The sequence below is a fragment of the Juglans regia genome, chromosome 10 (genome assembly GCF_001411555.2).
Source record: "Juglans regia cultivar Chandler chromosome 10, Walnut 2.0, whole genome shotgun sequence".
In the NCBI taxonomy this organism is placed as follows: Eukaryota; Viridiplantae; Streptophyta; class Magnoliopsida; order Fagales; family Juglandaceae; genus Juglans; species Juglans regia.
The window spans coordinates 29,184,590-29,210,650 of NC_049910.1; the positions used below are offsets into that span (position 1 = coordinate 29,184,590).

At 37.9% G+C, this 26,061-nt stretch overlaps 1 non-coding gene across 1 annotated transcript; it reads left to right on the plus strand.

Moving 5' to 3' along the window:
• Positions 1-16,356: 16,356 nt before the first annotated feature.
• On the plus strand, positions 16,357-16,463 carry LOC118349792. Its single transcript, XR_004802707.1, has one exon. It is a non-coding gene; the product is annotated as a small nucleolar RNA R71 (small nucleolar RNA).
• The last annotated feature ends 9,598 nt before the right edge of the window (positions 16,464-26,061 follow it).

Genomic DNA, 26,061 nt, shown 5'->3' on the forward strand with positions numbered 1-26,061 from the left:
GAACGCATCCTCCCACCTTTGATGGAAGAGGCAATGCGAACGCTGCGGAAGATTGGATACAAGACATAGAAGAAATATTTGGTGTTTTGGAATGTACTGATCAGCAAAAAGTCAAGTTCGCAGCCTTCAAACTATCTGGAGAAGCAAAGAGATGGTGGAATTCTGAGAAAGTTATCAGGGAAGCTGAGGGGATTGGAGTAATTGTTTGGGCTCAATTCAAGCAGAGTTTCTTCGATCGATTTTTCCCTAAGGCAGATAGGGATGCTAGAGCCCGAGAGTTCACCAACTTGGTGCAAGGGACCATGACTGTGCGCCAGTATGCTGCAAGGTTTGCGGAATTATCACGTTTCGCCGCATACTTGATTCCCGATGAGGAGAAAAAGACTAGGAAGTTTGAAGAAGGCTTGAACTACAGGATTTATGAACGGGTGATGATCTTACAGATTCAGAATTTTTCAGAATTAGTACACAAGGCGATGCTAGCGGAACAGAATCTTAAGAGGGGTGCTGAATTGCAAGAACAGAGGAAGAGAGCTGCTCCACAAGGGTTTCCTAGTTCGGATCAAGGGCAATGGAAAAAGAGAAATGAGGGGAGCAGTTCAAGTCAGAGACAGATACAGGGAAATCATACACCTAACCCTTGTAAGTTCTGTAACCGCATACACCATGTAGAGTGCAGGAAGGAAGTGGGGTCATGTTTCAAATGCGGTAAGGATGGGCATTTCATTAGAGAATGTCCACTGCTTGCGGAGAACAACAGAAGGCCCAACCCACCCCAAAACATTAGGCCGAATAATCAAGGCAACAATCAGCGGAGGACTGTACCTGCTCGGGTATTTGCTTTGACACCGGGAGGAGCTGAGGACAAGGATGATGTTATCACAGGTACGATTCTCTAACCATCTCTTAAAATTTTTCTTTGTTGAGAATTAAGGAATATCTGTCTTATTATCTCTATGGATTATATGACGTAACCAGGAATTGTTCCCTTATTCCTCAATAAGGCTATTGTTTTATTTGACTCGGGGGCTACCCACTCCTTTATTTCTATGGATTATGTTAAGTTGTGCCCCATTGTTGCTGATGAGATGGACTACAATTTGAGGGTCTCTACCCCAACTGGTGATATAGTGACTTGTAACAAGATTTTACTCAAGTGTCCAATAACTATTAGCGGGAAGGAAATGCCAGCTAACCTGATTGTCTTTCCTATGACTGGGTTTGATGTGATTTTGGGGATGGATTGGTTAACTTCCAGTTATGCTAGTATTGATTGTTTTAAAAGGGAAGTGGTGTTCAAGTTTCCGGAAGATGAGGAACTTCGGTTTATGGGTTCTAGAGTGCGTACCTCTCCATCAGTTATTTCTGCTTTTCAGGTTGACAAGCTTTTACGTGATGGGTGTCAAGGGTTTTTGGCCTTTTTGGTGGATGAACCAAAGGAAGAATTAAAACTTGAAGAGATTCCTATTGTGAGGGAATATCCAGAAGTTTTTCCTGAAGATTTGTCTGGATTACCGCCTGAGCGGGAGGTAGAGTTTGCTATTGAATTAGCACCAGGCACAGCGCCTCTTTCCAAAGCCCCTTATCGAATGGCGCCATCAGAGTTAGCCGAGCTCAAAGAACAGTTGCAAGACTTGTTGGATAAAGGTTTCATTAGACCTAGTGTGTCACCTTGGGGAGCTCCAGTCTTGTTTGTGAAGAAGAAGGATGGGACAATGAGGATGTGTATAGATTACAGGGAACTGAATCGAGTGACCATAAAGAATAAATATCCGTTGCCCCGCATCGATGATTTATTTGATCAGTTGCAAGGTGCGCAGGTGTTCTCTAAAATTGATCTCAGATCGGGTTATCATCAATTAAAAATCAAGGCGGAGGATGTGCCTAAGACAGCTTTCAGGACCAGGTATGGCCACTATGAATTTTTAGTCATGCCTTTTGGTTTAACCAATGCCCCAGCAGTATTTATGGACTTGATGAATCGAGTATTTCATGAGTTTCTGGATAAATTTGTAGTGGTGTTTATTGATGATATATTAATCTACTCCAAGAGTAAAGCTGAACACGAAGACCATCTGAGACAAGTACTAGGGACACTCAGGGATAAGAAATTATTTGCCAAGTTGAAAAAGTGTGAATTTTGGCTCGAGTCTATTGCATTTTTGGGACATGTAGTCTCAAGGGATGGCATTTCTGTAGACCCCGGGAAGATTGAAGCAATAGTTAACTGGACTCAACCAACCAATGTGCATGAAGTCAGGAGCTTCTTGGGTTTGGCTGGTTATTACCGTCGTTTTATAGAAAATTTCTCAAAAATAGCGGTTCCCCTTACCGCCCTCACAAGGAAGAACAACAAGTATGTTTGGACTGAAAAATGTGAGGAAAGCTTCCAGGAATTGAAGAAGAGATTGGTGACAGCTCCAGTTCTAACAGTCCCTAGCAAAAGAGGAGGATTTGTGGTTTATAGTGACGCTTCACGATTGGGTTTGGGATGTGTTTTGATGCAGCATGGGAAAGTAATAGCATACGCTTCTCGGCAACTGAAGACATATGAACAAAATTACCCAACACATGATTTGGAGTTGGCCACCATTGTCTTTGCACTTAAAATCTGGAGGCATTATTTATATGGTGAAAGGTGCGAAATCTACACGGATCACAAGAGTTTGAAATACTTCTTCACTCAGAAAGAACTGAATATGAGACAGAGGAGATGGCTCGAACTAGTCAAGGATTATGACTGCAACATTAACTACCATCCAGGCAAAGCTAATGTTGTAGCTGATGCACTTAGCAGGAAGTCAGTGGGACCAGTAATTGCAACTCTTACCACTCAACCCCACTTATTAATGGACTTGGAAAGAGCCAGTATTGAAGTAGTCGTGGGTGACCAGCAGGCATTAATAGCCAGTTTAATAGTTCAACCAGCTTTGATAGACAGAATCAAGCTCGCCCAAAAAGAAGATTCTAAGTTGGCGAGATTATTTGAAGAAGTAGAAAAAGGGGATAAACTTGAGTTTAATATTTCTGAAGATGGAGTATTAAGGTTTGGAAACAGATGTTGTGTGCCAGACAGTGTTGTAATAAAAAGATTTATCCTTGAAGAAGCGCACCGCTCTCCTTACACAGTCCACCCGGGTAGTACGAAAATGTATCGAGATTTGAAAGATTCTTTTTGGTGGGAGGGCATGAAGAGAGAGATTGCTTAATTTGTGGAACAGTGCTTAACATGTCAACAGGTGAAAGTAGAACACCAACGACCAGCAGGGTTGTTGCAACCACTTCAGATTCCAGAATGGAAATGGGAGCATATTTCCATGGACTTTGTTACAGGCCTTCCACGGGCACCGACCGGACAAGATGCAATTTGGGTGATAGTAGACCGTTTGACGAAGTCAGCTCATTTTGTACCTATCAAAGTTTCTTATAAGTTGGAGAAACTAGCCGAGCTTTATATACAGGAAATAGTGAGGTTGCATGGGATACCTGTGTCCATTGTGTCGGATAGGGATCCGCGTTTCACTTCGAAATTTTGGCGAAGCTTACAAGAGGCCATGGGCACTAAGTTAAATTTCAGCACGGCGTTTCACCCATAGACAGATGGTCAGTCCGAAAGGACCATTCAAATTTTGGAAGACATGTTGAGAGCTTGTATGCTGGATTTTAAGGGGACTTGGATTCGACACTTGCCTTTAGTCGAGTTTGCTTATAATAACAGCTACCAGGCTAGTATTGAGATGGCACCTTATGAAGCACTTTATGGTAGGAAGTGTAGATCTCCTTTATATTGGGATGAAGTGGGTGAAAGACAAATTTTGGGTCCAGAAATCATACAGAAGACAGCAGAGAAGATTGAGACCATTCGAGCTAGAATGAGAGCGGCTCAGAGTCGGCAGAAGAGCTATGCAGATAACCGTCGTCGCCAATTGGAGTTTGAGGTTGGGGTTAAGGTATTCTTGAGGATTGCACCCATGAGAGGGGTTATGAGGTTTGGAAAGAAGGGTAAGTTGAGCCCTAGGTACATCGGACCATTTGAGATTCTTGATCGGATTGGACCAGTGGCTTACAGAGTAGCCCTACCACCCGCGCTCTCAAGTGTACACAATGTATTTCATGTATCTATGCTGAGGAAGTATGTTCCTGATCCCACTCACGTTATTGATTACGAGCCTCTTCATTTTCAGGAAGATCTGACTTATACAGAAGAGCCGGTACGGATTGTTGAGAGAAAAGAACAAGTGTTACGTAATCGGACTATTCCATTGGTTAAGGTGGTATGGAGTAATCATGCTATCAGTGAAGCCTCTTGGGAATTAGAAGAGGAAATGCAAGTCAAGTACCCCCAGTTGTTCGACGACGATCCTATTAGCTTGTGACAAATTCCGGGGACGAAATTTTTTTTAAGGAGGGAAGAATGTAACAATCGGCTTGAAGCCCAGCCTGTAGGAGTTAACCGTTTCTTGAAGCCCAGCCCGCGTGCTTTTTCTGAGGGACACGAACGGCGCCGTTTTGGGTAAGTGATCCCTTTCCTTTCTCTTCTCCTTTCCTTCCGTCGGTTTCTTCTCCTTCCCTTTCTTTTCTTCTTTCTTTCTCAACTGCTCTGCTGCGAAAACTGCTCCATTCCGTGTGCCTCATTCCCACGCTGAGCCGGTTTGTGCAGTTTCTCCACAGAAATTTGCGTCCGCATCACTTCTGCATTTACTTGAATCACCCAGGAATTTTTTTTCCCCTCTACAGTTTTCGGTTGTGCTGCGTTTTCCGTGGGTCTTCAAGCTCCTCGCCGTGGACTTGGCTGCACGGTAGTTTCCTTTCTTTTTCTGTTTTTCTTCTTCCACCCATTGTTTTCTCTGTACCTCTTAGATGATTTTGTTGTTCTTTTTTTTTCTTTCTTGGGTTTCGGCTGTATGCAGTTCGTGAGTCCAAATATTGTCTTCATTGGGACTATCATTTGGAGTAATTGTTCATCTCTCCTTTCGGTAATTAATCCGCCTACCCTTTAATATTACTCTTAATTTTATTCTTATACTTGCAATCACACATTGCATAAGCCATTGTATTTCTTTCCTTCGGTTTGTTCTACCACGCACGCACTGGTTGGTTGACCGTGCATCACTTAGACTTATTTTTTTTCCTCTATGCGCAGACCATTAGTAATTTCAGTAGATGAATTTTTGACCGTTTATTTTTTTTTAGTTGTTGTTTTAATTGCTGAAACAGTGAAGTGTATTGGAATTATGGAGGTTGAGGAGTATAATTTTGGGTGTTTTGTGAGTCAGTTTTTGAAGTATTACTTGAGACTTTTTGGTGTGAAATGACGGGTGTTTTGGAACTAGTGGTATTGAATTTTTCTACAAGTTTTGAATTGTTGAATGAGTAGAGTATTGATGCGTGCACTGAAATCGTTTTATTCGAAGTTTGGAAGTGAAGTTTGGATTGGATTATGTTTTGATTATTAGAGTTGCTGTGGTTGATTTTGGAAATGATTAGAGTCGGTTGGTATTATTAGAAGGTGTGGATGTTTTGGGTTTCAATTGCGAATGGTTTGAAGAGAGTTGTTCGGATTTAATTGTTAGATAGTTATGGGGCTGTGAAGGGACTGTTTGATTTTTTTATTCATTAAATAGCAGGCTACTAGATTGGTTATTAAATGTTGGATATATGTTTTTTTGTTTAGGTGGTGTTACTTTTAGAGTTCCGGCTCAAGGTGTTGATAATTCGAAGAAGTCAGGTAAGCGGGGTTTATATACTAGTTTTGCATAAAATAAATGAAAGGAGGTTGACTTTGAGAATAAATGTGTTTATTTTTTTTTTGAAAGAGATGATCTGAAAACAACCTCAAATGTTTATTCTGCATATGCATAAATTCTATATAAGGGAAAATGTTTTTCTGTCATGACTAGTGTAGACATGAGCAAGTTTTGAGTACTTTATTTCTGAACTATGTAAAAGAGCGAATATGAAAATCTGGAAGTTTTGTTATGAACAAATGAGAATATTTTGTTTATGTTTATCTCGAACATGTGAAATGATCTGAAGCCTTTCAATGTTTTGTTTTGATATGATGTGTCATCTGAGAATCTTGGCATGATGTTCTGATTCTGTATATGATTGTAACCGGATTTTCGATGAAATCCGTTCTGTTTCTGTTAAGGCCCAGCCACGGGTATAATGGTGGTTTATAACCCTACCACGGGGGTGAAACATGGAAAATGGCCCAGCCACGGGTATAATGGTGGTTTATAACCCTACCACGGGGGTGAAACATGGAATATGGCCCAGCCACGGGTATAATGGTGGTTTATAACCCTACCACGGGGGTTAAACATGGTATTGTCCCGATGTGATATTAAATGAAGATAAGAATATAATGTTTCAGTTTAGAAATGCCAACGGATTCTATTTTTGGAATAAGTTTATTTTTCTGAAAACTTCGCTCTAATGTTTTTGTAAAAGCTTTGTTTCTGCATTCTGAAAGTAAATGTTTTGTTCGGCTTATCAAATGTTATAAATGCCCATGTTTACATGCTAGTATATGCTATTTGCTTGCTGAGTTGTTGATAACTCACCCCGTTAATCTTCATAATATTTCAGATGACATCGATGGTTCAGCTGAGGATCAGTATTAGAGTCTATGGAGAAGATTAGCACTGATTTGTGGTTGGGTATCTCATGTTACTAGTGTTGGTGTTAGAGACTAATTATTTTCTTAAGTTGCTTCAATGGATTTAGACGGTTTATGGAGATTTATGTAAATGTTTTATTATTTCTAGTTGTTATTTGAGACAAGAAGAAGAGTTGATTTTATTTGGGTTATTTGGATTGAATATTGGATAAATGAACTTATTTGATTTGTTTAATTGAAGTATTTACGTTCGATTTGAGTTTTGGGAAAATAGATACATTATTGATTTTTGGAGTACTCTAGCCTTGTTAGAGCTGATTATCAGGTTTTATGAGTTAACTCTCCGGACCCTCGGGGTCGGGGCGTTACATGTTCTCTCATCCGAGACTGCTATCAAGCATATTGCTTCAGGATGGCCGTGACACTATCTGGCCACTTGATTTCCATACTGGTTGGAGTTACTGCATCTAAATTCCTTCTTGGATTTTCCTCTCCGAATCAAGAGGTTCAGATCCTATGGTGTTTTACAGGATTGAAGTTGGTATATAATCGCCAGAAGGGATCACCTCTATCCGAGGGATATTAAAAAGATTTAATGATTTTTTAAAGTTTTTTTCTGAAGTCAAAAAGGCATTTCCTTCAAAAAATCTACCTCCAGCTCCTCCAATGAAGATGTTAAAAATAAAAAGTTGAACTCTACTGGAAGAGAGAAGGTGTTTCTCGAAGGATTGGATGGAGAAACTATTTTCAGACATTGATGTATCAAGGAGTGCTCCACTAGCGACCCTTCTTGAGCTAGAAGCCGCTATGAGGTCTTCATTCTATGATGAGAACCAGCAAACACCAGATGTTAATTCTTCAACCAGTGGTGTGCTTCAGGATGGGGAAGATCTTCCCACGATGAGTTGTGTTGATACTGAAGCTGAAGCAAGCTTTGGATTACAAGTGGTTGGAACAATGATTAGTGCACCTCAATCATTTCCAATATTGACACTTAGGGATGTTCTGAGGTGGGAAGGAATAAATCTGCTAAAAATCTGGAAGTACCATTGCATAAAGAAACAAATATTGTGGCCATTTGATAGAGGAAAGGGAAAGGATGTCGAAGAAAGGTTGTGTGCCGGGTTCACTTTTGTTTTCTCGACACTTGGGACCAAGGTATTTGCAGAAGGACGGATTGATGAAGGTGGCAACTTGCAGTGGTCATACCATGGTTGGTCATTTAATGGATGTGGATCAAGTGTTGCAAAGACGGTTGCTGCCAAGGGATCCAAAAAGGGTGGTTCAGCAATTATCTTCAATTCTCATGTTGCTATATGTGTTGTTTTAGCCAATAGCAAGAACAGGATAAGCTTCCAGTCACTATTTGGGTTATCTTTCAGGCATTGCCAGGAGAGTTGCATCAATATCACAACCTTGAGGACAAGGTTCTTTAAAGGGAGGGAATTTGTTATGATCCCCAATTGAACAACCGCACTGTTTTGACGGCCAAGAAAGGTAGCTAAACTACAAGTCGTATGTAGCTTGTTGTTTAGAATAATATTTGTTGCAATCTGTTATTTCCATTCTATTTACTTACCACGTATTGCATTTTCAATAGTTCTGTTAGTCATGGGCTACCTCCATATGTAAGACAGAAATGGAACCGAGAAGAAGCTGGAAATTATCTTTGAAACAATTTGTATTTTCATTTGGGAGGAATTGGGGACCTCGAATACCCCAAGGCGTAGCCATTATCATCATCTTCTTTATTCTTGATTCTCTTTTATTGTCTATGTTATTATTCATTTAACTGGGTTCATTACACTAAAACAACTCAATGGGTTTCCAAAATCAACTAAAACCGAGTGGGTCAAGTTAAGGTTTTTACCTTTGGGTAAATCCTTCCCAAAATATGAAAATGGTGAAGAGGAAGGTGGATTCAACTTAGGAAACAGAGGGTACACGAAACCCCTAGCTAGAAGTCCAAAATCGAACATCAATAATTAACAAGAGAAACCCACTTGATCAAACTATGGCTAAGTTTCGAAATACACAAGGGAAAGGGTTGAGGATGCTCTTAACTTACTATTTCCCTCTTAAGAAGGAGGAAAAATGGAAGCTTGGCTTGAGATTGGAAGAGAAATGGAATGGGAGAGAAGGGTTTGTAGTCGCACAGTGAGGGCTAGAAGAATTTTCTTCCTTTCCTTGCTCTAGACGTCGGTGGGTTCAAGAGGAAAAGGATTTGTTCCTTCTCGTGTAAGCCGGCGTATAAGGGAGAAAAAGAAGTTTAATTGGCTTATTGGGGAAGCTACGGTTTCAAGGAGAAGAAAACTCAAAGGGATTTAGTTGCTTATCTTAGAAAGGAAGATGAGATTTTATTCCTTTCTTGGGTGTTGACCGATGGGTAGGAATAGGATGCTTTAGGATTAGTTTTGTCTTTTTCTTCTCTCCTTTTGTATGGCTTTCACCGTAAGTTTGAGCAGGGACAAGGACTTTTTTGGTCTTTGTTTCCTCCTTCCATCACAAGGAAGCAAGTGGATGGTGGAGATCTATCCTCCTCAAAGATACTTTTCACCTACTAATCCAATGGTAGAGAATAATTTGGCCATTTCCTAAATAAATAAAATTAAATGGCTTAAGGGAAAATATTTCAAAGTCTTAAAAATAATACCCTTGTTTTATTTTAATAAATCATATTTTAAAAATAAAGCATATTCATCTCAAAATAAAATAATTGAAAGTAATAAAAATATTTATCTCAAAATATTTAACTTAAGGAATTAATAAAATTACGTAAGGACCTACGTAGTAGGACTCCGGTATTACATCAAGTTCCCAAAGCGTTTAAGTCATGTTGTTACCCTCTTCCATAGCTTGTATCAAATGAATCAAAACTGGATCTTTTCCTTCAAGCCCATCTTGAATGTTGGGCTCTTGCTAGACTCGTTCCAAGTGGATTGCACCAATCTTTGCATTGCCTCATTGATCTTCTTAGCTCTTGACCTTAAAATTAGCCCATTTGGAACTTGCAAATGATTTTTAAGACTAGGTCTATCTTGGTGACCATCAAACTCCTACTCCCAAAATAATTAATTATGAACACTAGTAAGTCTCAAAATAAACCTCAGCCTATCAAAAATACCCAATTGACAAAGCAAAACAGAATTATTGAATAAAATGCTTAGATAACCAAAGTATTCTCTTTGTACTTATTCCACTATGCTCACGTAGCCTTATACATGATTTTTAGTCTTGATCCCCAGGTGTACCAACAAAATTATTTGAAAAATGTTATTACACTAGAAATACCTATTTTAATACCTCAAGATCCAAAATTCTCATAACCCCAAAAATACCATCACTTCCCAAATTCCTCAATATCCGCTTAATATCTTCGACTAAGATATTAAATTCTAACTTATTTACTATTGAAATCAAACTATAAAATTTAATACTAGATAATATAATATAATAAAAGTAATATACTTTAAAACCCTAATTATCTTCTATAACAATATTTATACTTAAAACCAAGCCTTCACATGGTAAATTAAAAAAAACCAAGCCCAACGTATAACCATGGGTATTTTGGGAAATATTCATATAATGCATGGGTTCAAAATAAAATAAAATTTTGCACTTACAAATCACATCAAAAATTCATATTTTAGAAAAATAATATCACTAATAATATAATTCAAAACTTTATCTATTTTCTTGATAAGCTATTGATGACTTGCATAATTTCTTATATTTTATCACTTCTTAACTTTAAACTTTAGTCAATACCCTATTACTGGACTAAAATGTTAAAATGTTAATAGAAATCATTGGAATTAATATGTATTCTTGAATTGCGTTTGTATTTACTTTGAGATACTCCTGAGCAGATTTTTATGTTTAATTTCAAAGTTTCTAAAAGAGCAAGTTCAAACCCATTCGAATTCAAAGCACTTTCAAGTGGGCAAGACGTTGGAACAACCTAAAAACTTTCAATGATTGTAGGATTCTTCAAATAAGGATAATGATGGGGTTTGAGAGTAATTCGGATCTAAGTCCAAAACGCGCTAGCAGACAATATGGATATACTTTAGTATTTTAATCATAATTTTCCGCTCCAATATGGGATTGATGTGATTCCTGATGTGTTGGAAAACTATCTTAAAGGGCTACAAATTGTCTCTAATAAGGTTTTCCAAATTCAAACTCCTGAAGCACATACATGGCTACCAAGTTGAGTCCTAAAATTTAGGCGATTTTGTGTGCGGGAATATGAAGACATTAGGGTTTCTTTCCTACCCTATTTAAGCATATCATTAGCACGAAATTGAGGAATTTTTCAGAGGGGAATTTCTTTGGAGTTTTTTGTTTCAGACGCTGTGGCTTGCGAGGGATGACACTGCAGACTGTAAGGAGCATTTTCAGTGTTCATTTTCTTCTATTCTTATCTCAGAAAAATTATGGTGAATTCATTTACGTTGAATTTAATTTTTAGCATGAACTAAATTTTCTCTATTCTAGGAAATCGATTTCACCTAATCCCTCACTATACTTTACTCATCTAACTAATTGAATTTAATTCTCTCTGTTTGTTAGTAAATCTCCACAAACATCCAAAAGCCTCTTTCGATAAGCAATTGGAAATTAATCTTGTTCATCACTTTACACAAGAGTATGCAAATTAATAAAGTAAGAAAGCAATAAGACCAATAATTTTACCTATGCCGAAATATCACTTTCGATCTCTATAATTACCTATGCCGAAATATCTCTGATCTATCCTATAATTTCCTCTTTCGACAGCAAATCACAAGATTAAAATCATCTAATTAATGGACAATTAATTAGAAGCAATAAGCTAAGAATAAATCAAACAAACATAGAAGATAATTATTTCAAATTAACATAGAAAAACAAACATAGTTCGGAACAAGATTACATCATTTTCCTAGAATAAAGAAATTTTAGTTCATGTTAAAAATTAAATTCAACATGAATGAATTCACCATAATTTTTATAAGAGAATAATAAAAGAAAATGAACACAGAAAATGCTTCTCACAATCCACAATGTCATCCCTCACAAGCCGCACATCTGAAATGAAAAACTCTAAAGAAATGCCCCTCTGAAAAAACTCCCCAATTTCGTGTTAATGATATGCTTAAATAGGGTAGAAAAGAAATCCTAATGTCTTCATATTCCCGCACACAAAATTGCCTAAATTTTAGGACTCAACTTGGCAGCCACTTAAGTGCTTCAGGATTTCGAATTTGGAAAATCTTATTAGAGACAACTTTGTAGCCCTTTAAGATAGATTTCCAAAGCATCAATAATCGTATCAATCCGATATTGGAACGGAAAGTTATGATTAAAATACTAAAATGTGTTATTGCTGTTTGCTAGCGCATTTTGGACTCTGATCCGAATTACTCTCAAACTCCATCATTATCCTTATTTGAAGAATCCTATGCTCATTGAAAGTTTTTAGATTGTTCCAATGTCTTGCCCACTTGAAAGTCCTTTGAATTCGAATGGGTTTGGACTTGCTCTTTTACAAACTCTGAAATTAAACATAAAAATTTACTCAGGAGTATCCCAAAGTAAATAGATGCTCAATTCAAGATTAAACATTAATTCCAAAGATTTCTATTAATATTTTAACATTTTAGTCCAATAATAAAATATAAGTGATAAAATATAAGAAATTATGCAAGTCATCAAATACCCCCAAACTTACAACTTTGTTTGTCCTCAAACAAAAATAAAAATAAAAATAAAAGACCACTATAGACTATCAACTTGACCCCATATAGAAGTTTCATCACTCACCAAGCCATGATCTGAATTAGATTTAATCACTAGTATCTTACTCTTTTAACATCAAAGATAGAAAGAAAATCAATAAAAAACTTAGCAATTTGTCAAGCAAGAGTTAAGCATTTATTTCAACCTAAAGCTAAGACCTTGAGTGTGTGTGTGTGTGTGATATACCCAATTCAACTCCAAACCACACTTGCAAACTCAGATAAAAGTAGAACAACTAAAACCTGAAGAATTCTCTCAAAACTTAACCCTATAAGTCCAACTTTTAGATATCCTCTCCACTAATGTAGTCAAGCAAAAATCAGAGATCAAAAGGTCTTTAATCATGTTGTAATGACAGGCCACAAGGTGAGGGCTAAGAAAGAAGTGGATTTGGAAAATCAATCCAAACTGGGAAAAGACTTGGTGGAAAGAACAATAAAAGAGATATCCACATGATTCAAGCCATAACTATTTCTCGACTATATGCTCATACTAATGACAATATTGTTGTTGTAATCAATGAAGTAATACCAAGTACACCTTTAACAAAATCTGAAGTGATTTGCACATCACTTTTTAAGTTTTCTCTATTTTTTCTGCCATGATGGATAAATCACCTCTGAGCAAAAGACAAACCCAGCAATAATACTTTTTTCCTTTTTTTTTTTCAGCCTCCCATCTTTTTCGTTTAGCCACCTCAATTTTTGTAGCCTTTTCAAATCTTCAACCACTTCAAATACATGCTTTGATCAAATAAAGCATAATTTCCTTTGAACTAACTTTCTCTTTAAATGTAGATTTCCAACAAACTGTTATCTCAAACTGTAAAGGTAAATTCATGGTCTTTCAGGCTTAGAACAGGAATGGTTTATGTAGTTAAAAAAACCAAATAAATGCTTATGTAAAATAAGGCTCAAAGGGGTTGACTATGGGAATACATCATGCAATGATGAAAAAAAATAACTATGTGCTCAATTATGTTCAAGGTCAGAGATTTAAATCAAAGTATCCACAAAACTCAGCCTGACATAAAAGAAATTTTTGAAAATTTTTCTCAATCCTATCCTCAATCACAAACTTCAGAGTCATAGAGAATTCAATCATACTCAAATACATGCTTGGTAAGAGAATCCAACAACTCAAGACTTATAAAATCATAAAAAAATAAATAGCAAACAAGAAGACCAAATGACTATAAGAGTTTACACCCCCAAACTTAAACTAAACAATGTTCTCATTGTAATGCAAAAATGAGAAAGATTGAAGAAATAAAAAGAACTTCCCTGGTTTCATGGTGAATCAGTCGTAGTTTGTAATTTTCAGCTCTTTATTCATACTAAATAAACCTGCATCAAAATCTAAATTATTCAAAAAAATAAAAATAATAATAATAAAAATAAAAGAATAAAAGAAAGTTCTATGGGCTGTGTAACGCCCCAATGGAAGGCCCAAACCACATGGCCTATACTCCAAAAGGACTAGTCAATGATACAATTGGAGCCCCATTGGAACCTTATAAAGAGCAAGAACTTCTACTTCCCAAGCAATGTAGGATCTCATACACCACCTACCCTTATCCATATCATATGGGGTATCACAATCCACCCCCCTTAAATTCCCGACGTCCTCGTCGGGCCTATCCATTGTAGGTGGCATGGCTCAAGCCCCACATTTCTGGTTGGGATAGTCTCTGATACCATTTGTAACGCCCTAATAGAAGGCCCAAACCACATGGCCTATACTCCAAAAGAACTAGTCAATGATACAATTGGAGCCCCATTGGAACCTTATAAATAGCAAGAACTTCTCCTTCCCAAGCAATGTGGGATCCCATACACTACCTACCCTTATCCATATCATATGGGGTATCACAATCTACCCCCCTTAAATTCCCGACGTCCTCGTCGGGCTTGTCCATTGTAGGTGGCATGGCTCAAGTCCCACATTTCTGGTTGGGATAGTCTCTGATACCATTTGTAACGCCCCAATGGAAGGTTCAAACCATATGGCCTATACTCCAAAAGGACTAGTCAACGATACAATTGGAGCCCCATTGGAACCTTATAAAGAGCAAGAACTTCTCCTTCCCATGTAATGTGGGATCTCATACACCACCTACCCTTATCCATATCATATGGGGTATCACAGGCTGTCTCCCATAAGCGCTTGTTTTAAAGTCTACAGTCAGACTTTTCAATCTTCCTCAATCAGGATCTCTAAGAGGAATAAGTGCACAATTCCACTCCACTTCATTGCTAAGTGATGTATCATGCTACAAGACTCGTTCTAGGTGATCGGGTGGTGCATCTTCTTGAAAGGCTTCTTCTACACATTGCTTAATGACATCTACCATAAAACAGGTGCTTGGCTCTTCTAAAATTCTCATGGCTTGGTAAATGTTGAACATAACATCTTCCTTGTTCACTCTCAATGTTAACTCACCCTTTTGAACATCAATTAAAGCCCTTCCTGTAGCCAAGAATGGTCGGCCAAGAATTAGTGGCACTTTTTCATCTTCCTTCATATCTAACACCACAAAATCAGCAGGAAAAATAAAAATAAATTTATCCACCTTTACCAATACGTCTTCTATGGCTCCACGTGAATACTTGATGGATCGATCTGCTAGTTGCAAAGAAATGGTTGTTTGTTTTATCTCTCCAAGTCCCAATTTTCTGCAAACAGAAAGTGGCATAAGATTAATGCTAGCACCAAGATCACATAAAACTTTATTAAAAAATAAATTTCCAATAGTGCAAGGCAAAGTGAAACTCCCTGGATCTTTTAACTTTTGAGGTAATTTCTTTTGAAGAATAGCACTGAATTATTCAGAAAGTTTCACTGTTTCAAACTTCTCCAACCTTCTCTTTTTAGAAATGATGTCCTTCAGGAATTTGACATAATTTGGCATTTGTTCCCAGGCATCTGCAAAAGGAATATTTATGTGAATTTTCTTAAAAATATCCCTAAACTTAGAAAATTGCTTATCTAATTTTTGTTTTTGAAAATGTTGAGGATAAGGAAGTGGAGTAGAGAGAATAGGAGGATTATCAGGAAATGAAATTGCTGGAAGCATGTCAGTCTCTCTTAGTGCATCATCCACAATCTCCTTTTCTTCTACTTTATTCTTACTTTGACCATTGTTTGCAGCTATAGGGGTGGAATTCATTTCCTTTTATGGTGACCTCTCAAGTTCTCTTCCACTCCTAAGTGTGATGGCCATGCATTGTTCCCTTGGATTCACTTGTATGTTGTTTGGAAAAGTTCATCTTTGTTGGGCATTGATAGTTGTGGCTAATTCCCCAATTTGCGCTTCAATATTCTTTATAGCAGCTCCCATGTTGCTACAATGAGTCTCAATGTTGTCCAACCTTGAATCAGTCTTTTTAAACCTTGCATTTGTCTCATCAACAAAGGAAACCATGGCATCCTCAAGTGACATATTTTTTTCGCTTGGTTGACTATCAAATCCTAGATGAGGTTGCAACACATTCTTTGTATTTCCATAAGACAAATTCTCATGATTTTGAAACCCTAGATGGTAATAATTTGGCATAAGATTACCACAATAATTGTAGTTCCGATTGTTGATGTATTGAACTTGTTCTTCACTCCTTTCATTGTTTGGAACTATCATACTTGTAGCAGCAACATATTTTGCACTTTGTGGTATCTTTTGGGTTGTCAAAGCTGAAATCTGATGGGATAGAGTAGCAACTTGAACTGAAAGGGCTGCTAAAGGCTCCAATTTGTGAATCCCAAGAACTTTCATAGTCATAGTTCTTTCAGTTGGCCATTGATAGTTGTTTGAGGCCATCTCTTCCAAAAGATAAGTAGCACCTTCAGCTGTCTTTGACATCAAAGTTCCACCAAAAGCGGCATCAACTATGGTCCGAGTTTGCCCTTTTAACCCATTATAGAACATCTGAACTTGCAACCAATCCGGCAATCCATGTTGAGGGCAGCATCGAATCAAATCTTTATACCTTTCTCATGCTTCATAGAGTGACTCGAAATCATTTTGCTTGAATTGACCAATCTCACTCCTAAGTTGGTCTGTTTTTACAGGTGGAAAGAATTTAGCAAGAAACTTTTCAGCCATATCCTGCCAACTAATGATGCTTCCCGGCTATAGAGATTGTAGCCAACCTCTTGCCTTATCCCTCAAAGAGAAAGGAAATAATCTCAGTCTAATGGTGTCATCAGTAACACCATTAATCTTTACTGTGTCACAAATCTCCAAAACTATCGTGAAATGAATATTGGGATCATCAAGTGGTGATCCGCTAAATTGGGTTTGTTGCACCATTCTAATTAAGGCTGGTTTGAGCTCAAAGTTGTTGGCATTAATGGTCTGGCATCTTATACTCGAGTAGTTGTCATTTACAACAGGGCATACATAATCCTTCAAGGTGCGTGACTGTACATCATGTTGTCCGTCAGCCATGGCTAGTACTTTCTTATTTCTTTGTGATCTAAGAGTTCTTTCAATCTCTGGATCAAAAGGAGTAATGTCACGAGCTCTAGCACGGCGCATCCAACGTCAAAAACACACCCAAAGGAAAATAAAATAAAATAAAATCGTAAATTAAAACCAAGATAACTTTGTATCAATATTGGCAAAAAAAAGAAGAAATTAATCCCCGACAACGGCGCCAAAAACTTGATCGGTGCAAAACTGCAAGTGCACAATATCGTAGTTTTATAATAAAGTGATAAGAAGAGTATCGTCCTCAGGGATTAGCAACATACTTTTGACAAATACAGAAATTATTCTAATCTTGACTTTATTTAGAAAAGCCACTAAGATTTTTGTAATTGCAAATTCAAATAAAATTAATTCAAAGAGAATACTCAAAGGAAAAGAAAGATATTGTTCGAAGATCAAATCAATGGGAAAGAAAACTACTAGGAAATCGATTTCACCTAATCCCTTACTATGCTTTACTCATCTAACTAATTGAATTTAATTCTCTGTTTGTTAGCAAATCTTCACAAACATCCAAAAGCTTCTTTTGATAGGCAATTGGAAATTATTCTTGTTCATCATTTTACACAAGAGTATGCAAATTAATAAATGAAGAAAGCAATAAGACCAATGATTTTAATACTACATAGGTTCATACAAATCTTTCGATCTCTATAATTACCTATGCCGAAATATCCAAGATCTATCCTATAATTCCCTCTTTCGACAGCAAATCAAAAGATTAAAATCATCTAATTAATGGCCAGTTAATTAGAAGCAATAAGCTCAAAATAAATCAGACAAACATAGAAGAGAATTACTTCAAATTAACATAGAAAAACAAGCATAGTTCGGAACTAAATTACATCGTTTTCCTAGAATAAAGAAAATTTAGTTCATGCTAAAAATTAAATTCAACATAAACGAATTCACCATAATTTTTCTAAGAGAAGAATTGAAGAAAATGAACATTGAAAATGCTCCTTACACTTCGAAATGTCGTCCCTTGCAAGCCGCAGTGTTCGAAACAAAAAACTCCAAAGAAATACCCCTCTGAAAAACTCCCCAATTTCGTGCTAATAATATGCTTCAATTGGGTAGGAAAGAAACCCTAATGTCTTTATATTCTCGCACACAAAATCACCTAAATTTTAGGACTCAACTTGGCAGCCACATACATGCTTCAGGAGTTCGAATTTGGAAAACCTTATTAGAGGCAACTTTGTAACCCTTTAAGATAGCTTTCCAACGCAGCAAGAATCGCATCAATCCAATATTGGAGCGGAAAGTTATAATTACAATACTAAAGTATGTCCAAGCTATCAGCTAGGGCATTTTGGACTCTGATCCGAATTACTCTCAAACCCCATCATTATCCTTATTTGAAGAATCCTACACTCATTGAAAGTTCTTAGGTTGTTCCAACATTTTTCCCACTTGAAAATCATTTGAATTCAAATAGGTTTGGACTTGCTCTTTTAGAAAAATAATATTACTAATAATATAATTCAAAACATTATCTATTTTCTAGATAAGCTATATAATTAAAAAAAATGATATTAACACAAACTTTAGGTTAATTTAGAACCCATCTAAAGGGATGGTGTTTTGGGAAATACGTATAAGATGCATGGGCTTATTGGGAAAAACTATGAAAACAATAGAAAAACTGAGTTGTGAATGCTCCAGACCAAAATAATATGCGACTGAGGATTCCAATACTCACCAAGAGAGGAGGTGCGGCGTGAAGAGCAGGGAGATCGGCGGCGGTCGTAGGTGGTCATGCGAAGGCACTGCACTAAGATCAGAGAGAAAGTTATGAGAGAAAGAGGTAACAGATAGGAGACCGTGGGGAAAAAACAACGAGATGCTATGGAGCAGGGAGATCGGTGGCGGTCGTAGGTGGTCATGCGGCGGCATTGCACTAAGATCTGAGAGAAAGTTATAAGAAAAAGAGGTAACAGATAGGAGACCATGGGGAAAAAACAACGAGATGTCGTGGTCTCACCTAGAGGAAAAGCAATTGGGTGATGGGAGGTGGTTGGTAGTACCTTCTCTGCAAGTGGAGGCGACGTGGATGGCTGCTGCAGTCGCTAGGCTTCACCATCGTGGTTGGTGGTACCTAACAGAACTGAGAGCTAGGGAACAAAAGATGCTCTGCTTCGGGGAGTTCAAACAAGGGACAAAGAGGCTTAGTGTGGGTACAGTGGTGCAAGGCAGTGCTATGGAGTTGCTACCCAGTGGGTGTCGAGGAGGGGGAGGTTTTCATGGGTTTGCTGTCAGTTATTAAGGCTCACATCTAGCAGTGTATAAGGAATAACGAGTGGGTTGTTTCACTGAGGTTTGGGCCTTGAGTCAACTTTTTAAAAAAATAAACCAACTTGTCCAAAAGGTTTCCCAACCCATAAAAAGGTTGTTAACCTCATAATCAAAAACCCAATGAAATTCAAAAACATAAACGGCCTAAATAAAAAATATATATATATAAGCCCGTAGTACATTCTAAAACTTTATTCGGAATTCCAAAAGGGCTTCTCATACAGAAAAACCCAAGAAAATTTTAGAAAATAGGCTGGATGCTAGACCTGAGTGTTACATTTTCAGAAAGTTCGGTATGTAGAAACAAAACATTTCATTTTCATATGTAAATGTCATAAACGTGTTATCAGAAAACCAGAGCGACTTTACAATCTTTTCATACTAAAAGAAACAACTGTTCATATTCAAAGATCTGTTTCATATTCAAAAATCATTTTCATATTCAAAAACGCTTTGACATAACATAACTGAACATTTTCATCTTATCATATCATATCGTATAGTATCATATCATATCATATCATATACCTTGTTTAACCCCTTGGTAGGGTTGTACTATCCTTGGCCAAACTAGGCAGTATCATATTGTGAAACTTTTCCTTTTTCAATATTGAGCCCCGAGTGTGCACACAGGAAAGAAAACATAAAAAACCACTTTGTTTTCAAAGTGGGTGCACTCATATCATATCATATCATATCATATCAAGTTGGTACCAACCATATCACGTCAACCATTATCATCATATCATAACCATATTCAGAATCAAAATCAAAACAGATAAGTATGCCAAAGGTTTCTCATATCCATGTCATATCAGACCATGCGCTGAACATATTCATATCATTTCCATTTGATCAAAGATAGATCCAAATCATTTTCATATCACATGTACAAAAATTCACAGACATCATATTCACTCTTTTGCACATTTCAAAAACATCTCAAATATTGTTCATGTCTACACTATTCATATCAAAAGCATTTATTTTCTCTTTCATACATGTCTCATGAGTGAATACAAAACATATACTGAAATTGTTTTTCACATTTTTGTTTTTTTTTTTTTTTGAATGAAACATTCTCATTTCATTAATAAACCGAAGTTACAAATGTGACTTATCAATACAAGAAGTTCCAATATATAGGAAATCCAGTCTATAAGCCAACTAACGCAACAGCTCTGGGGCTTCCCTACATACAAATACATTTGTGGCAGACATTGTCTTAACTTCTAATCAAACTCTCTCGTAACAGAGAAAGTGCTCTATAAAAACATAACTTAATGGCCCTCTCTATCCTCCCAGGGAAGAAGAGTACATGACACTGCTAAGGACATCAAATCCTACAACCTATTCCTATTTTATTAAAAACTAAACTAACAAACAACTACAAATAACCACATTAACAACTACAAGACCACAAGCTCTGGTGAGACCCCAGACGTCACGCCCACCGCAAGCATCGTCATCTCGAGCCTTGGTGGAATGAGCACCCAGGGTACATATGGAACACAACAACCTGGCCGTATAACCACCGGCCGTAGCATCGCCCACTACTCTTGAACTCCTTACCCCGGATTACGTCCGATCTAAAGGCCCAAACCTCACTCGGGGTCAACAAAAGCAACACCAACACCAGAAACAAAACAACTACAAAACACTGAAACGGACAACAACAAAGAAAACGAAACGAAAAAATAGAACAAAAAATACAAAACGGATGAACAGTACACAATGGTCAGCATTGTTTCATGCAAAAACTATTCACGCTGGGAGGAAAGCCGACGGTCAGACTTGGAAGACCCGGAGTCAGAGATTCCACAGCAACCGAGCGTGGTGTCAGGAGAGGGCTCCTCGGTGGCGCTTGAAGGCCACGCGCAAACGCTGTCCAGAACTTCGTCCTGGGCGTCCGGGCTACGCGCCACTCCAATGGACGTTGGATTTGGAGGTCTTGAAGATCGGCGGCTGGGCGTCATACCGGTGGGGCGCGTGTAGAGATGTGATGGCTGGAAAGACTCGAATGGCGATCCTCCCTTATTCGGCCTAAAAAAATACAAAACAAAACAAAAAATACTACACAGAAATTAAATGGACAGAGAAAAGGAAGAGGGCAAGGGGGCGAGGAGCCGAAGCTCCCACCCCCTTTCAACAGATCTGGTGTTTAGGGAGCTTTAGAGAGAAACGGGAGGGTTTCTCAACGCAGATTTTATGCAAATGTAGCAACATGCACATTTTTACAAACCAACCTCAGTTTATTTCTTTTTATGCAAATGTAGCATAGGAACCCCGCTTACCTGGACTTTTTAGTTTTTCAAAAAATATTCACAACAGTGCTAAACGAATATCAATCGTCACCTATAGAAAAATTCATGTAACTTGAATAAATTTCTAATTTGAACAATAACTTCGTAATTACACCTGAAATACCTATTTTAATACCTCAAGACCTAAAATTCTCATTACCCCAAAAATACTATCACTTCCCAAATTCCTCAATATCTGCTTAACATCTTCGACCAAGATATTAAATTCTAACTTATTTACTAGTTAAATCAAACTATAAAATTTAATACTAAATAATATAATATAATATAATAAAAGTAATATACTTTAAAACCCTAATTATATTCTGTAATAATATTTAAACTTAAAACCAAGCCTTCACATAGTAAATAAAAAAAAATAAGCCCAATGTATAACCAAGGGTATTTTGGGAAATATTCATATAATGCATGCGTTCAAAATAAAATATAATTTTGCACTTACTAATCACTTCAAAAATTCATATTTTAGAAAAATAATATTACTAATAATATAATTCAAAACTTTATCTATTTTCTTTATAAGCTATATAATAAAAAAAAATGATACTAACACAAACTTTAGGTTAATTTTGAACCCATCTAAAGGGATGGTGTTTTAGGAAATACATATAAGATGCATGGGCTTATTGGGAAAAAGCATGAAAATAAAAGGAAAACTGAGTTGTGAAATGCTCCAGACCAAAACAATATGCGACTGAGGATTCCAATACTCACCAAGAGAGGAGGCGCGGCACGATGAGCAGGGAGGTGGGCGGCAGTCGTATGTGCTCACGCGGCGGCACTGCACTAAGATCAGAGAGAAAGTTATGAGAGAAAGAGGTAACAGAGAGGAGACCGTGGGGAAAAAGAAACGAGATGTCATGGTCTCACCTAGAGGAAAAGCAACTAGGTGATGGGAGGTGGTCGGCAGTACATTCTCTACAAGTGGAGGCGACGTGGACGGCTGCCATCGTTGCTAGGCTTCACTGTTGTGGCTGGTGGCACCTAACGGAACCGAGAGCTAGGGAACAAAAGATGCTCTACTTCAGGGAGTTCAAACATGGGACAAAAAGGCTGAGTGTGGGTACGGTGGTGGAAGGCAGTGCTGTGGAGTTGCTGCCCAGTGGGCATCTGGGAAGAGGTGGTTTTCGTGGGTTTGCCGTCGGTTGTTCCTGTGGTGGTCCCTGGTGGAAATGGGGTTGTTGGTGTGGCGGAGCATGTCGTGGGTTGGTTTTCGTTTGAGGAAAGGAGGGGCTGGGTCGTGGGGGCTATCCCATCTTGCTGCATCTAGGCACGACTAGTGGCTTCTAGCGGTGGTCTGGTGAGGTGTTGGGAGGCGGCTGGTTGGCAAAAGGCTTGGCTTCAATGCTTGGTGGTTCGCAGCAGTGGCGTTGCCTTGTGGTCTGGGACCGTGGGTTTTGGGGGCGAGGGTGAGAAATTGATGTGAGGGAGAGGAGAGAGTCTGATGAAAGTGAAATTTCTGAAAGTGAAGAAAAAAGAGATGCGATTGAGAAGTTGAAGAGAAGTGGGAGTGAGATTCGGAATAAGCAAAAACTAAAAATCAGAGAAGGAGAGGGGAAAAAACCATTGGAGGAGGAAAAAAAAAGAAAGGAAAACAAAGGGTCAAAGCCTTACTTGAAAATGACGCCGTAATGCTCATTTGGGGAGAACTAGTCTGGACTTGGGTTCTACTGGCAGTTTCTTCTCCATGGAAACTCCTTGAGCCATGCACAGCAGTGCCATGAGAAGGCTGAGAGTGAGGTTGTCGTAGGAACCACCCAGACGATGCCCTAGTGCCGCCCAGTAAAAACCCACAAACCATCACTCACAACCAATGCACCCCAACGCCTCTCTCTCCTTTGCTTTAACCCCTCGGCAATGGAGCAATCTCACCGTCCACCCTCCATGCACCTCCCTCCTCCGCTAGCACCTCCAAAAGCCAACTACCAAGAGCCTCTGTTGTAGCCACCCTCTATCTAGCCAAGCCAATATTTCCTAAGTGAATAACCAAAAAACCGGCCCCTATTTTATTACTACACAAATAAAGCAAGTTTCTTGCTCAGCCCACCACCGTGCACGGTTGTAGCACCACCATCGGAAGGTTCCCACATTGCCAAACGTCTCGTGGAGACACGGATGAGCCACCTTGTCGCCGCCGCATTACTGCCCCCTCAGTGAGTATCTCGTGCGGTCTCTCTCCCTCTCACGGCTTACTCTCTTTCTCCCTCAGTGTTTACTCTCTCTCATCAGTACTCAGCTGCTCACCTTCCACATCACCTGACCACCCACAACCGCTGCCTGGCACCTGGCTCCTTCGCACGCTTCCCTCTCGCTTGGTGAGTTTTGGAGTTCCCCGTAGGTCGCACGGATTTCGTCTTCCGTAAGCCTACTTTCTCCTCTTATGGTTTCCGTTTCAATCCTTCCCAAGTGCGTGCAAGTTTTCCTTTAATTACTAAAATACCCTTAAATCCTTTCTAAGTTGTGTGGCCTTTCAAGAAACCCTTTTGATTAAATTACAGTCCTTTTTAAAGAGCCCAAGCTACCTTGGCAAAATTTCTAAAATAGCATTGGTTTTACTTGACCTCTCTTTCCTACATATTTTGAACTCGACTTTGTTTTGCATACAAGTTCTTTTTTTTTTTTTTTAAAGAGAATAAATGAAGTTTTAATTGTATTTTTTTAACTATTTAAAATTTTAGTTTAAGTCGTTTGAATGAAATTTTGACGACCGATTTTTTTAATGTGTTACTCGAAAAGGTTAAGTGGTCATTCATGAGTTTGGAGAGTAATGTTTTAAGACACTGGGTTATGAGGATTTTAGAGTTTTGGAAAAAATAGGTTATTTAGTATTTTAGGCTTAAATATTGAAATCCATGGTTGATTGAAAATTTACAGAAGTGCATAAATTTTTTTTATAGTTAACGATTGATTTTCATTCAGTACGGTTGTGCAATGATTCAGAAGGGTTAAGAAGTCCAGATAAGTAGGATTCCTATGCTAGGCTTTACACGAATTGTTTAGACTGAGATTGACTTTTTGAAAATTTTGCATGTTTTGTTATGAAATGAGAACTTGGGAAAAACAACTCAGTCGTTTATTTGCATTACTCATGAAATCTATATAAAAGAGGAAAACTTTTTTTCTGACATGCATTGTGTAGACATGAACTTTATTTTATCATGTTGTCTCTGAAATGTGAAAAAATGAGCGAATGAATTTTGATTAACCTATAGAAAGATGCTTTGACTTTTGTTTTCAGTATGTGAGAATGATCTGAATATGTTTCGATACTCAGTTTTGTTTTGATATGGCATCTGAAAGCTTTTGGCATGGTGTACTGATTTTCTATCTGTCTCTATCTCTGCTCTGCTCTACTCTCTTTTGCTCTGTTCTGTTTGGGTTGGTACCAACTCCTCTGTCTCTGAGTGCACCCACTTTGAAAGTAAAGTGGTTTTATGTGGTCTTTCGTGTGTGCACACTCGGGGCTCCGAGAATAATAAGAGAAAGATTTCACCTCGATCTCTGCCCGTTTTGGCCATTGGGGATAGCACAACCCTACCACGGGGGTTAAACATGGTCTCTGCTTTATGAGATGCTCTATTTTGATGTGATGATGATCTTCAGGTTATGTCATGCCAAAGTACTCTGGGTTTTTTATGTCTTAAAACCATCACTTTGTTACGTTTGAAAACGTGTTTAGTTATGTATGATAACTCTGGAAAATATTTTGTTTTGTATACTGTACTTTGTAAATACTGATGTTTGCACACTAGTATATGTCTTCTGCTTACTGAGTTATTAATACCTCACTCCTTATCTCCACAATATTTTTCAGATAATTTTGATATAGTTCGGCTGGAGAACAAGAGTAGGAAATTTTAGCAAGGTGTGATGATCATAGAAGAATAAGTATCTTTTGGTACTAGTATTTATTGGTTCATGTTTAGTAGAGCTATTTTTTTCGGTTATTTTGGTATGTAAGTTATGGATATTTTTGAGTCTTTAGTGAGTTTTTAATTTATTTTAATGAGGATTTTTTTTAGTGTACATATGAAAGAATATGGATATTTGTGTTGAATATTTTATGGAGTTTCAAGATTATTTATAGTTGTGATATTGGAGTTGATATTAACTAATAAGAGCTAACACTCTAGAGCCCGGGACCGGGCATTACAGTTAACCCCCAAACAACATCTTGTTTTGTCTACAGCGCTAAACTCACATACAATACATATACCCGGACATTGTAGTCTTTTGGTTCTAGAAAAGCTCTCTTCAACTCCTAAAATGCCCCCAACCCTAATCCTCGTATACTTTTTCTCACCTACGATAATAAAGCTTTAATCATTGAAATTATCCTTTAAAAGCACAATGGCATTTTGGTTGTTTCTCGAGCGAGTAGGGGCATTTCAATACAAACAAACAGAAGAAACTAAAATCCCCTCGAAAATCACGTACAACTTCACATACTCTGATACCCATGATCCGTTCGTTGCTCTTTTATTTCTAGTATAAATAAAATACAACCATATGCATGCAGCACGCAGCGAGTGAACTTACAT